The sequence below is a fragment of the Rutidosis leptorrhynchoides genome, chromosome 6, assembly GCF_046630445.1.
Source record: "Rutidosis leptorrhynchoides isolate AG116_Rl617_1_P2 chromosome 6, CSIRO_AGI_Rlap_v1, whole genome shotgun sequence".
NCBI lineage: Eukaryota > Viridiplantae > Streptophyta > Magnoliopsida > Asterales > Asteraceae > Rutidosis > Rutidosis leptorrhynchoides.
In genome coordinates, this window is record NC_092338.1 from 102,631,222 (window position 1) to 102,657,065 (window position 25,844).

The 25,844-nt window shown below is 34.2% G+C and overlaps 1 long non-coding RNA gene across 1 annotated transcript; it reads left to right on the forward strand.

The window, feature by feature from the left end:
* Nucleotides 1-266: 266 nt before the first annotated feature.
* On the forward strand, nt 267-1,577 carry LOC139851961 (uncharacterized). The gene is made up of 3 exons (XR_011760826.1): nt 267-291; nt 918-1,138; nt 1,248-1,577. It is a non-coding gene; the product is annotated as an uncharacterized lncRNA (long non-coding RNA).
* The last annotated feature ends 24,267 nt before the right edge of the window (nt 1,578-25,844 follow it).

Below are 25,844 nucleotides of genomic sequence, written 5' to 3' on the forward strand. Positions count from 1 at the left end.
GGCCGCCAACTTCCGCCAACCTTCTTCGTTCACACCATTCACCGCCATAGAATTTTTGCTATAAATAGAGATGCAAACTTTCATTGTAAATCATCCTAAATCACTCAGAGAAGTGTAATCACAACCTAGAGAGTGTGTGTGAGTTTGAGAGTTTTTTTTTTGTAAGAGTTTTGTAATACTCTGTAAATCTATTCTTGTGAGTAATAGAGTTGTTTTTCTCTCAAATTTATATCTCCCAACGTCCAGGCGATCCCCTCTTCCTAACAGTTGCTACTTGGAGTTAGATCAAAGGTGAAATGCATTACATATTTGTATTTTTTTTATTTTATTAATAATGCATAACGATCACCTATAGCTAAATATGAAGAGTTGGTCAAAATTATGTTGAGCACTTGAGGTACCTAATAAATCCCCATGACAACCCTATGTGAAATTGTTTGCTGATGAGACATAAATAAAGTTATTTGTTCTTGAAATACAAATTTAACTCAGTAAGGTAACTACCCGTATTATTTGAAATGAAACACGATGTTCCTTTAAGTTACAGTTCAATGATGTGTTTCTGTTGCTCATTATACGTTAACAAGAACTAAGACAGAATCATGTATGTTCGTTAGAAATTTGTAAGTGCGTTAGACAGCCTGTTTAACATTGTTAATAAATTAAATTAGTTTGTTATATTATTGCTTAAGTGAAAGTGTGAAACATGCTTTTATAACCGGAAGTGAAACTTCTGTTTGTTGTATTAAACTATGTAATATATAATTATATCCAACATGTTCTCTGTATGTAGTTCGTCACTAAAGATAGCTAATTGGCAGACTTTTTAAAGGCCAGTAAAGAAATTTTCAATAACCATTATGCCACATACCGAATGCTTTCTTTATTTATAATGATGGGACATATGTACATATCAGGAGCCTACTTTGTTAGCAGATGATGGAATGATTTTATCCAACTAAAACTATTAGAAGACATCAACTGCGGGAGTTCGTTGAACATGACAAACTACTTGGTGGGAATTGGTGCGTTAACATCAACTGTGGGAGTTCATTCAACATGCTTATAAAATAAACATTTTATCTTAATGACTTTTGATGCATTAACATGTTCCCATGATAACGTTTGAGCTTTTGTAGTAAGTGGTCCATATTACTTTAATGCATGTAATATTTTTTGCTAAACACATTATGTTTTGTTTTGCAACTACGTATGTGCTACTTAAGTTGTGTATACGATCTTTGTAGAGCGTGGATCATGTACATCCAAGCTATGATGCTAAAGGTGCTTGGTCGTGTATAATTTATGAATATGTAGAGAAGCTAACTGAAAACAACATAATTCAAAATGGCGAGGAGAAAAGTGTGATTATTAAAAGACTATGAGCTAGCATATGTTTGATAAGACATGAAAAATGAAGACCCAGTCTTTAGCTACATGCCGATTTATTAGTAGAATTATGTTAAAGGATACTGGGAAGTAGCACATTTAATCTTTTCTTTATAATTTGTATAAATAGTGCACTCGTGTAGGGTATTCTCTAATTAAATTTATGAATGTGTTCCAAATGTATGAAAGTAGATTGTTCTAATTATACAAATGTGTTCTAATTGGAACATTTCGATGACTTTATATGACGTGAGTGGATTACAAATGTGTTCCTATTGTTTAAAAATACAAATTTATCCTCACATGCAATGTATATGTCAAGAATTAACAGATTTTTTTAACGGAAGTTAGCCGGAAGAACCACCCACAAAACACTTGTAAAAGATAGGGACGCCGCATGCAAAATAGGATAAAATCAGGAGATGAACAGAGCAAAAAGTTTTGCGATAATGATGATTCAAATAATTTTCTGTGTCGAACCCGCAAGATTGAGGGTATTAAACTAGTAATTTATTATAATATATAAATAATTAAGTTTAACGGTTTTCCTTATTATATCAGTTACATCAATTGTACTTGTTAACATTTAGAAGAGATCATACTGTTAACATCATGTTTGTTGTTATATATAACTATTTATATATGTGTATTGATGTGGGTGAGTATAAAACATCGTGTTTGTTGTTATATACTGTATAACTATTTTTATATATGTTTATTGATGTGGGTGAGTATAAAAATCAAAGTGGCCGTAGTTAAAAACTAAAAAGAAATAAGAAATACATTGTTTTTGAGATATATTTATTAAACTAGTGAAATGACCCGTGGAATCACGGGTTTGCTTAAATGAAACAGTTTAACGGTGTGTTTTATTTATTAAGTGAACGTAAATGCTAAAGTCATTTAGTTTAATGACTCATGGAACCATATATTCCGACTAAGAAACTTGTCATTGTTTTTACAAACATATTGATATACTTAACTTAGTCAGAATAAATGAACTACATTTATTCTCCCACCACTTACTTTCAATTTTGATCACAATTACTCGTATTATTTTTCTTATCATAAAATTTATATTACAACATTTTATTGAGACAAATATTTAGCATATATATGTAACGTAATTAATCTAGTAAAGAAAACATATATTGCAAGTTGCTTTCTTTCTTGCTGCCACATATCCAAGAAAGCATCTTGCAACAAACCCATCAAACATGTTGGTCTATCAAGATTTGATTTCTGACTTGCAGAGAATGGAATTGCAGGCATACGGAGAGATATGATTTGATGGATTGAGGGTTGTAGCAGCTAGCAGGAAGATTTTGGGAGAAGATAGAGTCTGTATCATTACTCAATTGAATTTGTGCCCACAAGGTGTTTGTTAAAAGTCCCCAGTTTTTTCTTGGCTTCATGGTTATTATTTTATTGGTGTATGGGGATTTTGTTTCTGTCATTTTAGCTATGCACTACAACTAAAGGTTGTGTGCAGTTATGTCGCATGCCTGATGTGGTAGCGTGGGGGTACGTGATAGTACTATATTTTACTACGAAAAGTGTTACAAACTACACAAGTTTTAATTATTTATTTACAAAATGGATATACCTAAACCTTGCTACAACACTATAGGCAGTGTACCTAATCGTAGAGTAGTATAGTTTTTAGTAAGTCCGGTTCGTTCCACAGGGAGCGGGCTTATTGCACACTATATTTTTAAACAACTATATTTGTACAAAATATATAAATATATATATATATATATATATATATAATAATATATAAAAAGGGGGTTTACCGTTTAATGACCGGTTTGTCGATTTATATTTTAAGTTACAATTAAAACCTAATGCAAAATATAAATGACGATAATTAAAGTAGCGAAAAATAAATGACAATAAATAAATGACGTTAAATAAAATAGCGAGTAAATAAAAGTACGATGAAAAATACAATAAAACAATTATGCTTATTTAAACTTCCGTAATCATGATGGTTGACGTGTTGATTTTAGTTTTATGCCCATGGGTTAATTGTCCTTTGTCCTGGATTATTTAATATGTCCGTCTGGTTTTTGTCCATAACAGTCCATCGGTCATAAATATAAAATGCGAGTGCCCTCGTCAAATTATCCTTATACCCGAAGTTAAATATTCCAACTAATTGGGGATTTAAACTGTAACAAGATTTTAATACTTTGTTTAATAATTACACCAGGATGTCGACTGAGTGTAACCCAAGGTTTTAATATTTTGTTATCAATTATACCAAGTGTCCTTTGTACATAATTTCACCCCTGTTTTAATTATTCTAGTGGCTATTAATCCATTCCCGTGTCCGGTTAAATGAACGATTATTCGTACATATAAATACCCCGCCCATCGTGTCCGATCGAGTGTATATGGTAATTTATAGGGACGCCCAATTGTAAATCTTTATATTAAAATTAACAAACTATCATTTAGTTAAACAAATATAAAGCCCATTAATAGCCCATAGTCTAATTTCCACAAGTGTCGTTCTTTTGTCCAAACTCCAATTATGGTACAAAGCCCAATTACCCAATTTTAATATTTTTAGCCCAACATCATGATTACTTCGTCTTAAATAAGCATAATAATAACTTAAGTACGAGACATTAATTTAAAAAGGAGAACATAGCTTACATTGATTATTTATCGCGTAGTGTTACACGGACAGAGCTCCGACTTTAAAACCCGTAAAATAACCTTTACATAACCCGAACTAATCTAATATAACACTAATCTATATTATATATATATATATTATATATATTTATTTATATTATACTACGGAGTATTATTATTATTATGTTATGGGTGTGTGCAAAAACGAACGAAAACTGGCAAATTTATAGACCAGGCCTGATTCTGATCCTCATGCGACTCGCATGGGAAATAGCCTTCTGGCCATGCGAGTCGCATGGCCACCCTGGACAGCTCACATTGATTTGTCTCATAGCTTGCCGACATAATATTAAATATAAATAAAATATAAATAATTTTAATAATTATTTATATATTATATTATATTTATATGCATAGTAGACTAGATATTTTTGGTCCGTTGCGTCGCGCGTTTCTTCTTGGCTCGGGTCCCGGTTCCGGATTTTCGGACGTCTTACGTATTATTTTATATCGTGTACTTTGCGTTCCGCAACTTGTACTCTTGTCATTTTTAGACGTTCTTCATCAATAATTTGAACCACTTTAATTGTATCTTGTACATTTGAGCATTTTGGACCTTTCCGTCTTCAATTCTTCGTTTTCGCCTTTTGTCTTCGCACTTATTAAATATAAACGAATATTACTTGAATATGGAACAATTACAACTAAAATCCTGTCTTTCTTGGGGGATAATGCTATGAAATATATGTTCCTTTTTAGCCTTATCAATATCCCCACACTTGAACGTTGCTTGTCCTCAAGCAATACAGTCTTGAAATAATATAATACATCACACGAATCACTTCTTTATTCTTCACACTTTGTACATCAGTGATTTTGATAGAGCGGTATAAACAATGATAGTAATGATAGAACCATAGTTAAAGGTGGGTGTGTCATCCACAGTTGCCTTGGGTTTAGGTCAACGACACTTACAATCAAATAGCCGATTTACTTTCGGTTTTCAAAGCAAAGTGCACATTTGAGAGGCGGTTTACAGTCCCACATGACTATGAAAATGTAGATCCTTAAGGAAATTGGATCTTTATGAAAACATTTGATCTTTTGAAAATTCAATCTAGCTTTTACCCTAGATAAGTTTTCCGGAATAACCCTTCACCGGTGTTTGCAAAATATTTTTGTGGGTTTTGTGGGTTTCAGATTTGAAAATTTTAGCTCAAAACTTATGGTTTTGTGTCACCCACTTGCTAACCTTGTATTAGGAAAGCAACACGTCTAGTTTACTTGCTCCGTATATTACCTTTCGGTAAACTACCGTCCGGTTGTAAAGGAAAGCGATGAACAAGCAACTGTTAAGGCAATGTCCCGTGACATGCTTTTGATTATGGTCTATAACGTGTCGGACGCAATTACTATCCTTTGTAGGAGCAATAGTAAAGCTCACCCTTATAATTTTTTTGGTCTGGCACAAGGTCCTGTCTTCGACCATGCTATGCAACCACCGTTCTTACGGTTGACACCCGATTTGGTTCAGGTGACCTAATGAATTCCAGGTGAATTCCTAGGATTTTACGTTCAATGGTAATGAACGCATTGAAAATGGGTTTTCAGAAAACAAATCGGTTTATAATTTGATCAAAATATTTTCTCGTTCAAGCTCGAGTTTAGATATCATTGAATTCCATGAGTTTGTAATTCTCAATCTTTAAGGTCAATCTCAAGGATTGAGTAATATCAGGCTTAAAAGCTGATTTTTAATCTTTTAAGGAGATTATCCTTTCTGGGGATCTGATTCATTAGTCTTATCAAGCTAATTTGCACGGTGCCTCCCCATTGTACGAGATAAATCCTTCTCATGGTTAGGATAAATCTGACCACTTGACGACCCTGTTTTATGCTGAGGTCCGTGGATTTCATACTGATTTTAGTGATGACTTTTCTAGATTTTTCGTCAACCTACAGCTGGTCTGGACGACAACTTCTTGACCTAAATCAAGAAGCGCGTGTCTTTTTCGGAAGACTTTACTTCCTTTTAATGATGGAATTGATTCATCGTGTAGATCCATCTTTTCTTTTCTTTCATCTGGTAAAATAGTTAATTTAGTCCAAAACAAAAGCATCTGCAATAAACTTTACAGAAACATGTGCTAGATAGTTTTTAATTGAATAACTAGGTACATTCTCCCCACACTTAGTTTCTTTCTTTGCCTTTTTATTCTCATTTATTCCATTTTAAATGAATTCAAGCGTTTTAGGGTGTTTCTTAATTTATGTCCTTTCCGAGGTAACGATAATTTCGGTATTAACACCTAGTTTTCACCGTTCATAAATATATATAAACATGATTTTAAATTCATTTAGTTGAAAATTTTTCAAATTTTCATAAAATTTGGCAAATAAACCAAGTATAAACCCGAGAGAATTTATAACCCTTCCCCACACTTGAGATCATTCAATGCCCTCATTTGCATGAAATCAGACTCTAATTATAAATTTATGAGGGTGATTAGTGTAGAAAAGTGATTGAAAATACCCAGTTTGTAATTACAAAGTTCGTCGAATGATAGATGGTGCGTCTCATCGTTTATTCTTTCTTGTTTTATCACACATGTTTTTCTTCAAAAATGGCTGCTTTTATGAACTGTTTGCTAATCTTTGAAAATGCGTCTTTTACCCTAGCTTATCATGCATTTTTGTTAACGAGTTATGCTCTAACCCGAACCCCTAATTTAACGTTAAGTGGGGTTAGACTTCCCCACACTTAGCTGACGACATGTGAAGTCAGTAGAATAAGTTCCAAGAATTAAAATAGTGAGCCAGTTATTTACATCTCGAGTGGTATATAATATATCAACGGTTTTAAAGTTTAGACCCACCCGAATATCACTACTTAATTCTTTTTTAAGTGTAGCTTTTAGTAAATAGATATGTCTCTTTTCTGGTTCTTGGTCAAATGGATCGATATACATCGACATACATATTATAGGGCGGACAATTCCTAACATTTCCTTCCTTTTATTCTCGAGATCAAAGTTTTCACCTCTATTACCCGATTGGGTGAAATCCGAGGTGTCATTATCTATTACAGCTTGTAGTTCATCTTTGGTAGATGACTCGTCTATTGAGAATATTGGGTTGGAAGGTTGTGGAATGGTGAAGTTAGGTTTGGCCTCGGGGGTAAAATTTTCAACGTTATCGTATTCCCAAGAGTACCAATTTGTCACCCTTACTTCTTCTTTATCCATTGATGGATCGATGATTTCGTCGGTAGAGGCTAATGTGTCAATATGTTGTGAAATTGGTAAAGCTGAATAAAAAGTATCATCGGGATAGTTGGTGATTTCGGAGCTCTCGAATTCATCAAAATTCGATGATTTGAGATTTTCTTGAACAATACTCCTCAGATCAACAGGTGTGTAGTCTGATAGAGTTTCAGCTTGCCGGTTTACAAACTCGCTCATTTGTTCATTTTGAGCATCGAGTTCTTCGAGTTTGATTTTCATATTGTAATAACCCGTCCTTATCCATCTGGACGAAATCTTCAACATTTGATTCCATTGCGATGATCGACTCCACATAAGGTCCTTTAAATAAACCTATGCACAGCGGAAGACTTAATTTGTACCTGAGAATAACATGCTTTAAAAAGTCAACATAAAGTTGGTGAGATATATAGGTTTGATGCTAGCAGAGTTATAACTATAGACCACAAGATTTCATATGTAAACATTTTAATAAAAATATTCTAAGTGGTTGAGCACTTGGTAACCATACTTAACAATTAATCACGTCGCATATTCCCTTTATTATGAAATCTTACTACACTGTACCAAGTGTAGTCACAAAACGAAGTACTGTGCAACCGTTGAATACTGGTCGTCCAGTCCGGTTGGGGTTGTCAGGCCCGATAGATCTATCAACAGGATTCGCGTTTACAATACCGCTGTAAATAACAGTTACCAAGCTACAGGGAAGTATGCCAGTGGTACAACTCAACGTAGAATATATTTTTCAGTTACTTGTGTCCATAACGTAAAACATAAAATACATGTATTCTCATCCCGAAATATTTAGAGTTTAAAAGTGGGACTATATACTCACCTAATGTATTTTGTAGTAAAAATACATATAACATCCTTGAACACGTAAGGTTGGCCTCGGATTCACGAACCCTTTTAATGTGTTTTCTAAAAAGATTTGCCAGCAACGGGACTCGAACCCGTGACCTCCTCTACCATACCACACTCGTAAACCACTCAACCACTTATGTTTTTCTTATTAGTCTCGGATTATAAAGTATACATATATACATCCCGTATTTCGGTTTGGCCCAACGGATATAACAAAGTCCAACAGATTAATAAATGGGATTTCGGCCCAAGATTAATAAACGGGATTTCGGCCCAAGATGTATACACGATCCAAAAGAGAAAAACAAAGCAAATAGATATATGGCCCGACAAAAAAATATGGAAATCCAACTGGCATTCTTTTATTCGATTGTTTTCCACTTTCACTTAACTGATAGCCATGTGGGTTCGACCTAAAAGAATACAAACACCCCATCCTTGTCTTCATCGTTAATTTACCATTATAATCGTCACTATTCATCGTCTCCTACTTTTGTTTTGATTACCGTTATAGTTTCAGAAGTTCGAAGAGTAGCAGCATGGTAATAGTAATAAGTAACGGTTGTTTGTTTTTGATCATCGAAGCAGTAACATAAACCTGCGAGCTGCAGTAGTAGCGAAAAGGAATCGGGTGTGACGATTAGCGATTCCAACAGGAGAAAGAAGGAGAAGGAAGAAAGGAATAAAAATAAATGAACGCAATGTTGGTGACGGTTTGTGGGGATGGTGTTGGGTGTTCGCAAGTAAGAACGAGAAAGAAAGAAACGGTGTCGAATGGGTGGTGTGTTGGGTTTGCTTCGAACTACAACAAAAGGTGGTGAGATGAATGGGTGATAAAGTGATGGTAGTGATATGGTTGTTTCCAGTTTCAAAACAAAAAGAAAAGTGAGGTATAGTAATATAGAGAGGTAAAGATAGAGGGATAGGAAGGTGGTGTTTCTTGATGATAACCGGTAGTGGAGGTTGAAAAGGGTGGCGAATGAGGCGACGATGGTTGACTGCCGGTAAGAGGTGACGGGCTGTGGTGGTGAGGATGGAGCCGGTGGTCGTGGTGAGCTTGGTGATGATGTCTCTTTGTTTTGTTCGTGATCAAGCACAAGGAAATAGAAGGGAAATAGAGATTTTTATAGAGAGAGTAAAGAGAGACAAGTGATGGGTTATAGTGGCTCGTTGGTGGTTCAAGGTGGAAGGTGGTCATGGGGTACCGGCGGTGTAGAATGGTTTAGGATAGAAGCGAATGTTGGTCTCCGAGAGTAACACAAAACACAAATAGTTTGATGGTTGTTATCATGTATATCATATGTTTGAATATATGTATGTATATAAATAAAAATTAAGCCTAGTTAATATGCATATAATAATATAAATAGACTATCAATCAAAAACAGGAACAAACGTGTAACACAAATAAATATCTTTGCCGACAGTTTTAAAAATATATATATTATACTATAGTTAATTTATATAATTATTTAAATATTATATTAAATTTACGTTAATGGTAAAAATATAATTTTTACAAAAATTACTTTTACGTTGTCACTTGACTACTGTCTATGTTCCGGTTTTCCAAACAGAGTTTCGTACGCTGAGAAAACTAACCCTTTAAGTTTAGTGACTAGTACCTTTATCAAAATATTAGATTTTAAATTATAAAAATAATCCCATTAAAAAATGTAACTTAACCTTTGAAGCATTGTGGTCATTTACCTGTATAAACCAAAGTATAGTTATTGTCCAAAGTATATTTTTAAATCGAAAACATTTTTGTATTACAATTAGTCGTTTTGTAAAATACATAAATATATATTTAATGATCACATTTTAGTTAAATATTAATTTTTATTAAAAACTCATATCTAATATTATGTTAACGTTAACAACTAATAAATATATTTCGTAAATACATATAATGTTCGTGAATCGTCAGGCTTGATCAAAAGGGTAACTAGTTATCCAGTTCTAGATTTCAGACTTTCTAGACTTAACATTAGGGTTTTTGCTTATCGTGTCGGAAACATATAGAAATTAGAGTTTAAATTTGGTCGGAAATTTCCGGGTCGTTACAGTACCCACCCGTTAAAGAAATTTCGTCCCCGAAATTTTGTAGAGGTTGTCATAAATAACAATAGGAATGTTTTCATGATGAATATGAGGTAATAATAGAGTTTTATCCGTATCGAGAGATATTAGATAAAACAATTCGATCATGTGAAGCGTACGAATGAAGCTATCACAAAAGAGTGAAATGAGTAAATATGGAATTGTTTTAACCGATGACAGGATTTAGAATTGATTTCCTGAATTTATGGGATTTAAAGAAAATCTTATGTAATAAGATTTGGTTCTTCGGCGATCAGGATTTTCTTTGATTTAATGCGGCAATCTGTTTCGATTTCTCTGTCGGATATTTCACTATAAATCTACCCCCTTCGTTTCCTTATTTCCATATCCCACATCTTCTACTTTTTCTCCTAAATTCTTACTTTAAACATTCGTCAATATGCTCCATCCCATTCTGATTCTTGATATACTCCTAATTTTCACATCTGTCGTTCTTCTTTTCCATCTACCACCAGAAGAATCTATTTACTTCTACTATACTCTTGTGTTTATAGTGTTTCTAATTCTCCCGTGTCTCTATATTGCTATCTGCATTGATATACACGGTTTGTAAATTCTAGGTGGTTGTTGAGTTTGATATCTTCCCTTATACTTTGATGCTCCTGCTTCTGTTTTCCGTAATCATTGTCATCCATAGTTAATACTCTCTCCTATTTGCTGTGGTTTATGCTCCTATTCTATTTTAGAGCTCTATTCTTTCATTTCCTCTTCCCGTCCTCGAGTCAAGCGAATAATGATCCGGGATTCGTAAGCATGAAATTTGTAATGAACTTAGTTAATGCTCTTAAAAAGAAATGGTAATAGCACGAGTTTGATTTGTCAAATTACCAGAATACCCTGAAAAAGATAGACCTATCAGGATGATATGTTCCTAATATGTTTAGAAATTGGATGGAGTGTAAGAGCCGTGTAACATGGCACATGATGATGGTACTGTGAATCATCATATTCCATTAGAAACTTATCATGACTTACTGTAATATAATGAAGTTGATCAAGTTTCATTATATTATACTAATTCATGCATCAGTTTCCAACACTTCTTCAAAACATTCCTTGAAGATTTCAGATTTTAGAAACTAACACAGTTTCTTTTATGTTATAATGCAGATTTTACGGAGTGATAAATGATTTCAGATAAGGATAGTTGTGGAAATATCTTCAGAAATATTGAGGATATTTATAATGAAAGATATGATAATATCTTGGAATTTCTAATGTCGAAGGATGATGATGAAGATTGACCCGCAAGGGTTTAGATTCAGAAGCAAGGTGTTTGTTACAGAATCGTCGTGATTCTTTATGTACAAGTTTAGTCCTTGTAACTTGTTCAGAGTCTCCTTCTCGGTTTGCTCAATCCGGTTTTCAGTACCAGATTTTCTATCGAGCGTTCCTAACACTTCCTTCTTTATCATCAAACTTTTGGCCATTTAGGCCATCTACAATTCTACTGTTTCCTCTGCATTCAATGCAGCCATATCTGAATCGTTGGTTATCAATCCAAGGTGTTTTCGGGCGAATTGTGTTTTTAGATGATTAAACGCTTATGGTAGTATGGTGGAACATAAAAGGTTTTCTGATAACGATGGTGCAAGAACAAGGTGTATATATCGAGGCTATAATAAGACTCGTCTTACTGAGAAGTCGAAGTTAACTTGCTGAAGCTGTGACAAAACTGGCTAATTTGAAAAGGAATTGTAAAGTTATTTTGGGTAATAATAATACTAAAGGAATTAACACTGCCACGTGTTAAATGTTGACTCAATTTCCGAGAGTTTTTGGGTGCATAACTATATGCGGGAATCTTTTCTTTCGTAGATGAAGTGCGATTGGTTCAATTTCTCGATTGAGGTATTTTCAAAGATTATGAAAGATTTGAACGCGGATTGTAATCGTCGGGTTACAATTGAGGTTTAGGATGAAATCAAGTGGCAACTTGAAGAATTATTTAGTTTCATATATTATAATCAATATTTTAATTCATTTTAATTGTCCAAAGTTAACAGTCCAATAGTCCGATGGTTCAATGATTCATATATAATTTAATATATAATATTCGAATTAAATAATACGTATCGTGACCCGTGTACCGGTCTCGGTGTCGATCACAACTCAAAGTATATATATATTTTGGAATCAACTCCGACCCTGTATAGCCATCTCCCACCTTCACATATAGAGTGTCTACGGTTGTTCCGAAATATATATATAGATGGGTCGATATGATAAGTAGAAACCTTGCATACGTGTCCCGTTATTTAAAATGCGTAAAAGTAAATAACAGAAATTAAATGACGGTAAATAAAATTTCGAGAATGTAAATTGCGATAATGTAAATTGCGATAAATTAAATGTTAATCAGTTAGCTGGGAACAGTTAGCCGGAACAGTTAGCGTGGATTCCTATCATAATTTCAATTAATTAATTCGTTTGTTTCTAACACTTTTTATTTTCGTCCAATATTTTCTTCATTATGCCACTTGTTGGATTCTGATAGGTCAAAATCCAAATATGAAATTTGAATAGAAATGGTTATTCTGTGGTGAGCGGATACGTAGAATGGTGATTATACTCGATGTGTAATTTGTGACGTTGAAATTTACGACGTGGTTGTGGTTTGAGGGTGATAAGGATACCATTGACGTTGATGATGATGATACAGATTATGCTGCTGGTGCTGCTGCTGATGTTTGTAACCTTCGCACCGTGTTCTCCAAAGTCGTCACACGAACACGTAGTTCGTTAACTCCTTCTAGTACTACGGAATGATTGACGGGTGAAGCGAGCGAATGAATAAGATTCAAAATGTGGAATATTATATAACCGTGACGAGCTATTTTAAAGAAATGAGAGAGAAATTGATTTCTCGAACAGGTTTGCCAGTAAGTGCTTCAGGTTTATCGTCAAAAGAATAATTTGGTGGATGAAATGAATCTTCGACGTGAAATGATTTTCGGATATCGAATGATATTCTAGCTATATAGAATATCTATATATATAATATTAAAGATTTCGTAGACTACAAAGGATCCTATGACATATGTCAGGCAAGTCTACAGATATGCTAAGATATGGATTATCAGATATGCTAAGATATGAATTTTGTCTATACACTATCGATGCACTAAATGCAGTAAGACGTGTCTAGACTTAAGAGTGATAAGCAGGGAATTCCCTAGGGATGATAAGCAGATGATTTCCGACTAGAATGATAAGCAAAACTTTTTGACAGGTAGACACGGTCAAAGTCCAGACTCATTAATGTATCCTAACAACTACTAGGCAGACACACTAATGCAAGACCTGGTTCTCTAAGACCAACGCTCTGATACCAAATGTAATAACCCGTCCTTATCCATCTGGACGAAATCTTCAACATTTGATTCCATTGCGATGATCGACTCCACATAAGGTCCTTTAAATAAACCTATGCACAGCGGAAGACTTAATTTGTACCTGAGAATAACATGCTTTAAAAAGTCAACATAAAGTTGGTGAGATATATAGGTTTGATGCTAGCAGAGTTATAACTATAGACCACAAGATTTCATATGTAAACATTTTAATAAAAATATTCTAAGTGGTTGAGCACTTGGTAACCATACTTAACAATTAATCACGTCGCATATTCCCTTTATTATGAAATCTTACTACACTGTACCAAGTGTAGTCACAAAACGAAGTACTGTGCAACCGTTGAATACTGGTCGTCCAGTCCGGTTGGGGTTGTCAGGCCCGATAGATCTATCAACAGGATTCGCGTTTACAATACCGCTGTAAATAACAGTTACCAAGCTACAGGGAAGTATGCCAGTGGTACAACTCAACGTAGAATATATTTTTCAGTTACTTGTGTCCATAACGTAAAACATAAAATACATGTATTCTCATCCCGAAATATTTAGAGTTTAAAAGTGGGACTATATACTCACCTAATGTATTTTGTAGTAAAAATACATATAACATCCTTGAACACGTAAGGTTGGCCTCGGATTCACGAACCCTTTTAATGTGTTTTCTAAAAAGATTTGCCAGCAACGGGACTCGAACCCGTGACCTCCTCTACCATACCACACTCGTAAACCACTCAACCACTTATGTTTTTCTTATTAGTCTCGGATTATAAAGTATACATATATACATCCCGTATTTCGGTTTGGCCCAACGGATATAACAAAGTCCAACAGATTAATAAATGGGATTTCGGCCCAAGATTAATAAACGGGATTTCGGCCCAAGATGTATACACGATCCAAAAGAGAAAAACAAAGCAAATAGATATATGGCCCGACAAAAAAATATGGAAATCCAACTGGCATTCTTTTATTCGATTGTTTTCCACTTTCACTTAACTGATAGCCATGTGGGTTCGACCTAAAAGAATACAAACACCCCATCCTTGTCTTCATCGTTAATTTACCATTATAATCGTCACTATTCATCGTCTCCTACTTTTGTTTTGATTACCGTTATAGTTTCAGAAGTTCGAAGAGTAGCAGCATGGTAATAGTAATAAGTAACGGTTGTTTGTTTTTGATCATCGAAGCAGTAACATAAACCTGCGAGCTGCAGTAGTAGCGAAAAGGAATCGGGTGTGACGATTAGCGATTCCAACAGGAGAAAGAAGGAGAAGGAAGAAAGGAATAAAAATAAATGAACGCAATGTTGGTGACGGTTTGTGGGGATGGTGTTGGGTGTTCGCAAGTAAGAACGAGAAAGAAAGAAACGGTGTCGAATGGGTGGTGTGTTGGGTTTGCTTCGAACTACAACAAAAGGTGGTGAGATGAATGGGTGATAAAGTGATGGTAGTGATATGGTTGTTTCCAGTTTCAAAACAAAAAGAAAAGTGAGGTATAGTAATATAGAGAGGTAAAGATAGAGGGATAGGAAGGTGGTGTTTCTTGATGATAACCGGTAGTGGAGGTTGAAAAGGGTGGCGAATGAGGCGACGATGGTTGACTGCCGGTAAGAGGTGACGGGCTGTGGTGGTGAGGATGGAGCCGGTGGTCGTGGTGAGCTTGGTGATGATGTCTCTTTGTTTTGTTCGTGATCAAGCACAAGGAAATAGAAGGGAAATAGAGATTTTTATAGAGAGAGTAAAGAGAGACAAGTGATGGGTTATAGTGGCTCGTTGGTGGTTCAAGGTGGAAGGTGGTCATGGGGTACCGGCGGTGTAGAATGGTTTAGGATAGAAGCGAATGTTGGTCTCCGAGAGTAACACAAAACACAAATAGTTTGATGGTTGTTATCATGTATATCATATGTTTGAATATATGTATGTATATAAATAAAAATTAAGCCTAGTTAATATGCATATAATAATATAAATAGACTATCAATCAAAAACAGGAACAAACGTGTAACACAAATAAATATCTTTGCCGACAGTTTTAAAAATATATATATTATACTATAGTTAATTTATATAATTATTTAAATATTATATTAAATTTACGTTAATGGTAAAAATATAATTTTTACAAAAATTACTTTTACGTTGTCACTTGACTACTGTCTATGTTCCGGTTTTCCAAACAGAGTTTCGTACGCTGAGAAAACTAACCCTTTAAGTTTAGTGACTAGTACCTTTATCAAAATATTAGATTTTAAATTATAAAAATAATCCCATTAAAAAATGTAACTTAACCTTTGAAGCATTGTGGTCATTTACCTGTATAAACCAAAGTATAGTTATTGTCCAAAGTATATTTTTAAATCGAAAACATTTTTGTATTACAATTAGTCGTTTTGTAAAATACATAAATATATATTTAATGATCACATTTTAGTTAAATATTAATTTTTATTAAAAACTCATATCTAATATTATGTTAACGTTAACAACTAATAAATATATTTCGTAAATACATATAATGTTCGTGAATCGTCAGGCTTGATCAAAAGGGTAACTAGTTATCCAGTTCTAGATTTCAGACTTTCTAGACTTAACATTAGGGTTTTTGCTTATCGTGTCGGAAACATATAGAAATTAGAGTTTAAATTTGGTCGGAAATTTCCGGGTCGTTACACATATGATCTAAAGAATTTTCGGACACGTAATTTTCCTCGTCTTCTGGTTGTTGAGTTTGGATATATTCTTGGGAATAATCCCAGTTTGAATTTCGTTCTTCATAATCGTTCCATGCAGGTTCTGTGGGTGCGTAATTTTCCATAGGAACGTAATAGTAACATTCCCATGTTGAGTGATAATCTCCACAGATTTCACAACCAGTTATTGTTTCATCATTCGTGATCCAAGATTGACCGAACGAATTGTCATCAACACTCGTTTGAGAGTATTGATTTAATTGATTTTGGATATCAAAAAGGGTTTCCATAGCCTTGTTTTCAAAATTTTCCATTTTATTGCGATGGCCAAATTTTAGCTACAATGTGGTGCATTTACTAATTATCCTATTAGTTATAAAAATAGAAAAACTTATATAAGTTGTCCAATTAATAGACTTTTCTGCTTTTGCCCACGTTTCGAATAGCCAAAAGATGCAGCAGGGAGCCAGAACCCTTTAAATCGGAAGCTCACAACTCAGCCACTAACAAATCCAACTATTACTACGAAGCAGAAAATTGTCAACGTCCATTAATTTAACCACTTAAATAATTTTTCTTTCTGTTTGAGATATTAGATAAGAAATAGAGAAAATTTCTAAGTCCTAAAAACTAAAGCGTCGAAAAATAAGAAAGAAAAAGAATGCGCGTCGAAAAACGTCGAAAAATAAAAATAAGAAAATAGCGCGTCGTAACTTAAAAAGGAATTAAAAACTAAGAATTAAAAGTTGCGTCTAAAAATATTAAAGCTTAAAAGAAAAACTATATCCCAAATGGTAATAACTTAAAAAGGTACTAAAATATAAAAACGGCGTCGCAAAATTCTAAAGCATCTAAATCTTAGTCTAAAGAAAAAGCACTTAAGGGATTTTACGGCAATGCCTAAAAATTCTAGAAATAAAAATAAAACTACGGCAAAAACTAGACTTAAAACTAAGCACGAATGATAAAAATACAAAAATTACTCTAAAAATAAATAAAAGATACAAAATATAAAAGTTAATAAAAAGTTTATAAAAATTATTAGTTTTATAAAAATATTATTTTTATATTTTATATTATAAAAGTATTAAGTTTATAAATTTAAAACTAATTAAAAGTAAATATAAATTAAATTATCTAAAAATAATAATAATAATAATAAAAACTAGGGTTATAATAATAATAAAAAAATAAAACGTAATAAATGCGTTTTTAGGTCAAGTGAGTGGGCCTGTCAGAACCCCTCATGCGACTCGCATGGGTCTAAGAGAAAAGGTCATGCGACTCGCATGACCTGCTGGTTCAGTTCAAGAAGGGTTCAAAAATGACAGGTCAGTTCGTATTATTTATTATTTATTATTTATTTTTATTTTGTTTTATATTTAAAGTAAAATATATATAAAATAAATAAAAACTTATATTTTTATAAAACTAAAAATAGAAATATTTTATATTTTCATAAATAAAAATCTTAAAAATATATAAAAGCAATTATTTTTTTTTCGGTTTTTAAATTTTTAAATTTTTTTTATAGATTTTATATTGTTTTTCTAAAAATGTAAATAAATATTTCGCCGACTCCCCGGCAGCGGCGCCAAAAACTTGATGTGGTAGCGTGGGGGTACGTGATAGTACTATATTTTACTACGAAAAGTGTTACAAACTACACAAGTTTTAATTATTTATTTACAAAATGGATATACCTAAACCTTGCTACAACACTATAGGCAGTGTACCTAATCGTAGAGTAGTATAGTTTTTAGTAAGTCCGGTTCGTTCCACAGGGAGCGGGCTTATTGCACACTATATTTTTAAACAACTATATTTGTACAAAATATATAAATATATATATATATATATATAATAATATATAAAAAGGGGGTTTACCGTTTAATGACCGGTTTGTCGATTTATATTTTAAGTTACAATTAAAACCTAATGCAAAATATAAATGACGATAATTAAAGTAGCGAAAAATAAATGACAATAAATAAATGACGTTAAATAAAATAGCGAGTAAATAAAAGTACGATGAAAAATACAATAAAACAATTATGCTTATTTAAACTTCCGTAATCATGATGGTTGACGTGTTGATTTTAGTTTTATGCCCATGGGTTAATTGTCCTTTGTCCTGGATTATTTAATATGTCCGTCTGGTTTTTGTCCATAACAGTCCATCGGTCATAAATATAAAATGCGAGTGCCCTCGTCAAATTATCCTTATACCCGAAGTTAAATATTCCAACTAATTGGGGATTTAAACTGTAACAAGATTTTAATACTTTGTTTAATAATTACACCAGGATGTCGACTGAGTGTAACCCAAGGTTTTAATATTTTGTTATCAATTATACCAAGTGTCCTTTGTACATAATTTCACCCCTGTTTTAATTATTCTAGTGGCTATTAATCCATTCCCGTGTCCGGTTAAATGAACGATTATTCGTACATATAAATACCCCGCCCATCGTGTCCGATCGAGTGTATATGGTAATTTATAGGGACGCCCAATTGTAAATCTTTATATTAAAATTAACAAACTATCATTTAGTTAAACAAATATAAAGCCCATTAATAGCCCATAGTCTAATTTCCACAAGTGTCGTTCTTTTGTCCAAACCCCAATTATGGTACAAAGCCCAATTACCCAATTTTAATATTTTTAGCCCAACATCATGATTACTTCGTCTTAAATAAGCATAATAATAACTTAAGTACGAGACATTAATTTAAAAAGGAGAACATAGCTTACATTGATTATTTATCGCGTAGTGTTACACGGACAGAACTCCGACTTTAAAACCCGTAAAATAACCTTTACATAACCCGAACTAATCTAATATAACACTAATCTATATTTTATATATATATATTATATATATTTATTTATATTATACTACGGAGTATTATTATTATTATGTTATGGGTGTGTGTAAAAACGAACGAAAACTGGCAAATTTATAGACCAGGCCTGATTCTGATCCTCATGCGACTCGCATGGGAAATAGCCTTCTGGCCATGCGAGTCGCATGGCCACCCTGGACAGCTCACATTGATTTGTCTCATAGCTTGCCGACATAATATTAAATATAAATAAAATATAAATAATTTTAATAATTATTTATATATTATATTATATTTATATGCATAGTAGACTAGATATTTTTGGTCCGTTGCGTCGCGCGTTTCTTCTTGGCTCGGGTCCCGGTTCCGGATTTTCGGACGTCTTCGCGTATTATTTTATATCGTGTACTTTGCGTTCCGCAACTTGTACTCTTGTCATTTTTAGACGTTCTTCATCAATAATTTGAACCACTTTAATTGTATCTTGTACATTTGAGCATTTTGGACCTTTCCGTCTTCAATTCTTCGTTTTCGCCTTTTGTCTTCGCACTTATTAAATATAAACGAATATTACTTGAATATGGAACAATTACAACTAAAATCCTGTCTTTCTTGGGGGATAATGCTATGAAATATATGTTCCTTTTTAGCCTTATCAATGCCACAGTGAAGTTTCATTGTCCCTTTGTGGGTCTTAGTGGCTGTCAAAATGGGAGTGGAAATGGGCTTGTTAGAAGTTCTCTTATCAAGCATCTTAGTGATCGTCATTGTGGTATCGATGCGCGGGATATCACTCGACATTCTCTTACTTCTAATTTGGGTGTTTATACTGACGCTGATGTTACTTTTAGGCGTATGGGGATTTGGTTATGTGGTGTTTGCTACAAAACACACACGGTACGTGCTAAGTGCCGTCATGGTAGGGGCCCGGATGTGCCGCCCCCCGATGAGGGAAATGGTGTTGTTCGTTTTGTGCTTCATAATTTTTCCAAGCCACTAGCTCCCTCTTCTCCTGCTCGACTTTGTATTGAGGATGGTTCGGTGCGTGATCATAACGATGGTTTTGACGTGGCTCTCCTGGATCAGTTGTTCTCTAAGGGGTTTCGCACGGTTAAGTCTATCCCTCCCAAGTGTCGTTTGGGGTTTTCTCGGGTTTTGAAAGGTGCTCTTGATAAGGTGATCTCTAAGCCTGATGACATTTCTAGTTGGGTCTCTTTGTTGGTGTTACCCCTCTGTACCCTTAAAACCTTTCGGCCACGGAGTAGTCGTGAGTCTAGGTCTTTGATAAAGCGTCGGCATCAGGAAGAGAATATTTCCCGTGCTATTTGCTCTTGGGGGACAGCGGGTGGGAGTTTACAGCTTGTGAGGGAGTATTTGGCAGAGGATTCTCCTATGTTGTCAGTGGTTGATGATGAGGTCCTTGATTTGGAAGAGCGTAATATTAAGCAGTGTCGTAGGAAGATTTGTGATGGCCATTACACCGCTGCAGCTCGTGTTCTTTCTTCATCAGGCGTTGCTCCTTATAATGACGCCACACTGGCGGACTTGCTGTCTAAGCACCCTTCTTCTATCGCTCCATCCTTGCCTGATATGACGGTTGATCACCTTCACCTCGTTACGACTTCTGCTGTTGTTTTGGGCCAGATTAAAAGTTTTCCTCGGGGCACTTCATGTGGTAGGGATGGTTTACGTGCACAGCACCTTATGGATTGCTTGAGTGGTGCTGCTGTGGCAGTCTCGGATGAGTTGGTTGGCTCTATTACCGGAGTCGTTAATCTCTTTCTAGCTGGAAGGTGCCCTATGGAATTAGGAGAGTATATTGCTAGTGCTCCCCTCACACCGCTTGTCAAGCCCGGCGGTGGTCTTCGTCCTATAGTTGTGGGTACTGTTTGGCGACGTCTTGTTTCGAAGGTTGGCGCTGCTATGGTTGGCCAGTCTTTGGGAAGTTACTTCGATGGTCTTCAGTTTGGTGTTGGTGTTTCTTCAGGTGGTGAGGCTATTCTTCATGCTGTGAATCGGCTGATTGAGGATTGTGGCTCTGATGTTGGCCTCTCTATGTTATTAGTTGATTTTCAAAATGCCTTCAATCTAGTTGATCGTACGGTCATGTTACGTGAAGTTCGCCGCCTTTGTCCGAGCATTTCTCGGTGGGTTGAATTTTGCTACTCTAATCCAGCCAGATTGTATTATGGGAACCACACATTATGGTCTTCTCAGGGGGTGCAACAGGGTGATCCCCTTGGTCCGCTGCTTTTTGCTTTGGTCCTACAACCCTTGGTTTCTAAAATCAGAGATAATTTTGAGGTTTGTCTTCAGGCGTGGTATTTGGATGATGGTACTATTATTGGGGACACTTTGGTGGTGGGGAAGGTTTTGCATTTGATTATGGAGGATGGGCCTCGTTTTGGGCTGCATCTCAACGTTGAAAAAACAGAAATTTTCTGGCCTACGGAGGACCCTCGCAGCAGGCAAGTAGGTGTCTTTCCTCCTAATATTGCTCGGCCTTTAAATGGTGTTAAGTTGCTTGGGGCCCCCGCAAGTTCCGATCCTGGTTTTAGTAGTGAACTGGTGATGCAAAGGGTGACCAAGTCCATTGCGCTTATGGATAAGGTTGCTAAGCTTGATGATCCTCAGTGTGAGTTGTTGTTGCTTAGGGCATGTACGGGAGTTTCTAAACTCTACTTTTCCTTGCGTACTTGTCCTCCTAGTATATTTGAGGCGGCTCAACGTGCTTTCGATGGAGCCCTTCGATCTTCCTTGGAGCGTATTGTTACTGCTTCAGGGCCTGGGTTTGGTGATTGGCAGTGGCGGCTTGCCACCTTGCCATTTGCATTTGGAGGGCTTGGTGTTTATTCTGCGGGAGATGTTCGTCATTATGCTTTTCTGGCTTCTCGATTACAGTCTGCTAGATTGTAGACCAAGCTCCTACGTCATGCGGGTATTGTTGGTCTTGGTCGTGCTTTTGAAGATGCATTGGGTCTGTTTAATGAAACGGTTGGGTTTGATATTTTAGGTAATCCGAGTGAGGTCGCTGCCCCAATACTCATGAAGAAATTGGCAGATGTTTATTTCACAAAGGTTACCGCTTCTGCAGAATCCACTTTTTCGTTATCTCCCCGACAATCGGCCTTATGGAAATCACAGCAGAGTGATCACACCTCTGCTTGGCTAAGGGCAGTCCCTATTTTGGGGTTGGGTCAGACGATGAACGCAAAGACTTACCGATGTGTGTTGTGCTACCGGTTAGGTGTTCCATTGTTCTCTATCTCGACGGCATGTTCTGCCTGTTCAAGGGTTTTTACTGGGGATATTTTCGGGGATCACGCGGTGTCTTGTGCTGGTATGGTGGGTATTAAGCATCGACATAATATTGTTCGGGATTCCCTTGTTGATGTTTGTTATCGATCTGGGATTTCAGCGAGAAAGGAGGTTGACATTGGGTTGTCTGGAGGGAACGACAGGGCCCTCAGACCTGCAGATGTGTTACTTTACTCCTGGGATTGTGGTCGCGATGTTTGTGTTGACTTGACAGGGTCTTCTCCTTTGACACAGTCTGGGCTTTCTGACTTTGTCCCTGGACGTGCTGTGATTAATGCGGCTCGTCGGAAGCGGGTCAAGTACGAATCTAGTTGTCTGGCGATTGGTTATGGTTTCATTCCTTTCTCATTTTCTTCCCTTGGAGAATTAGAGAAGGAGGCTGTTTCTTTGCTAAAACGGGTTCAGAAGAGTTCGATGGCGCAAGATATTGGTGCCGGTGCTGCTGCTCATATTTTTACTAGGATAGGTTTTGCTATTGCTAGAGTTGTGGGGGCCCAGATTGTCTCTAGGCTTCCCACTAATTTTTTGTAAGTTTTAAAACTTTTAAGTTTATTATAATAATAATAATAATAATAATAATAATAATAATAATAATAATAATAATAATAATAATAATAATAATAATAATAATAATAATAATAATAATAATAATAATAATAATAATAATCCCTCCATCCGACTACAAGTATCCAGTTACTTTTTGCACAAAGTTTTAAAAAATTCCACTAAATTCATTCTCCACTAATCAGAAATCTTCTCCCTTCAGAATAACATCTTCTGATTGATTGAAATATCAAGTACATACTTGAAATGGGACAGCCCAAAATAGAAAGGTAGATCATTATCATTTTCATTATTATAGTAATATCGTTGTATATGTATGTAAATCAGTATTGTTATTTCATCATATTGTTGGTCAAAACAATAACTGAAATGCTACTGGTGATGTGAACAAAAGAAGTAAAAAATTGTAATTAGTTAGATATACATATCATTTTTTTGACGAAACGTGATTTATAGTATCCGTAGCCTATCAATTAAGAGAAATTAACAACAATAAAAAAATTCCAGTCAACTAAGGATATATAAAGATAACTAATAGTGATCACATTATGTATTCTCACTTTATAATAGCTTTATACCGTTGAGGAGAATTAGATGATTAGCATGTACCGATTATGGTAGTTAATATCATAGTACATAGCTTGGAGAAGAAGAAGAAAAAAAGCAAGCATGAATAATTGCCGCTAAAAAAATTAGGGCATAATGACCTATCACATTAAGATTGAATAAATAAGTAAATAAGATGAGTTTATATGTTTAAAATGAGCTCATATGATATAATCATATTTAAGTGGGTAAATATGTTATTATTAAAGTTAAGAAGGGTATGATTAAAATCCTAAATAAAATAATAAACTATTTAATTAATATTAATGACATCATCAAGATGGCTTAAATTTTTTTCTTTTTATTTTTAATTTTTCTTAACAAAGGAAATAGCCTAATAATCACATCATCATTATAGGATTTTAATAGAAACTATAGACATGTGCGTAGTCTACATTTTATAGAAACATGGATTTAGTAGTAAACTCCATCAGATTGTATTCAGATTATTAGGGGTTGTTAAAAGATAATTATTTGATTATTACATTTTAAAATAGTGAATAATTAATTAATAATGTTTGACAAATCAATTTTAAAATTAATTAATTGTGATTTGAGATGACTTAAAACGTGAAATGAAAAGCATGTTATACCTTACTATAGCAAAATGCGTTTATTAGATTATTTCATTATCAAACAATATAATCAAATCCAGACATTAATGATGTATAACATATTTTGCTACATTGATTATTTGATTATAATTATCTTAAATGCAATTAATTTTATTAAAAGGTAAATCCAAAAATCTCTAAATAAATTGTGATGTTATTTTAAAATAATTCCTTATGACTAATGGAAGAATAATGTCACTTTGCCGTTTTTTTTAGTTGAATAATGAAATTACGTAACTTAATATAAAAACATGAAAACGTATTGCTTAATTATGATTATTTAAATGTAGAATAGTTCAATCATAAGCCCAGCGCATAGGTTGACTATCCAAAATTCCAATATGAAAATTGACGGAAAGGATAGAATAAAGTGACGAAAATAGAAAATTTAATGTTATAGAGACAGCCGTTAATAATGCCATAATTAAATGGATTTAGTTTCTAATTAAGGAGACATAGGCATACACATGTCATTTTCTACGCTCTAAATCTCTAATGACGCATTTATCATTGAAATTTTCACTTAACTTTTGACTAATATATTCATGGTTTGCGTTAATTATATTGTGGAGTTGATGTGAATAATTAAACGGCTACAAAGACGTCCAAAAGATGTATTGATAGCAAAACCATTATAAGAGCCATGAAGCATCCACCGTTTATTTATATCAACGTATGATTTTTCCTTTAAATAAGTGTACGGTACCGTTTAATCTGATTAACTTGCAGCAGATGGTTATAGCCTATGGGTCTTATTGATTTATGATAGTGAGTGTTTGAGACTTTGAGTTACTTTGAAATAATAATGTTGAAAAAGTCCTGTTATGAGTCATTTAACTTCTAAATTCGTCTATTTTATCTAAAGTCTTTCATCGTCTCCTAATGAAAATATTATGTGTACCTATTTGTGTGCATTGATGCATTTGATGTTAGATAGATCATTAAAAAGGATTAATTTAATATTTTATAGGTTCGAAACTACCAAATAAAAAAAGGAAAATGATAAAGTTTAAAGGTTACACTTAACCATAACAAAAATAATTTTATTCCTTATATATACCTCAATTGGGCCATGAATAATATTAATACTAAATTTATATAAGGAAAATCGATACTAAAAAAAAATATTTATACTTTATAATAAATTAAACAAAGTTTATAAACTTATTTATAGTATGCTTAAACGTAGCTCTAAAAGCTACGTTTATTAAAACTCCATAAAGAAAGTACACTTTTGTGATATGTGAGGTAGAGGAGGAGGAGAATGGATAGACACTATTAAATACTTAATGCTATTATCTCTAGCTATTGTCACTAGGGGTGTGCACCTTTTGATTTCAAATTGAATATCGAATCGAATTCAAAAAAAAAAAAAATTCAAACTGAATTTTTTAAACGGTTTTCGGATCGATCGAAACTGAAACCGAATTCGTAATTCGGTTTTTGGTTTGGTTTTCGGTTTTGAAAATTTTAAATTCGGTTAACCCAAAACCGAATTAAAAACCGAATTCAAATTAATAACATATTAAAACATATTTATAATTATAATATTTATATA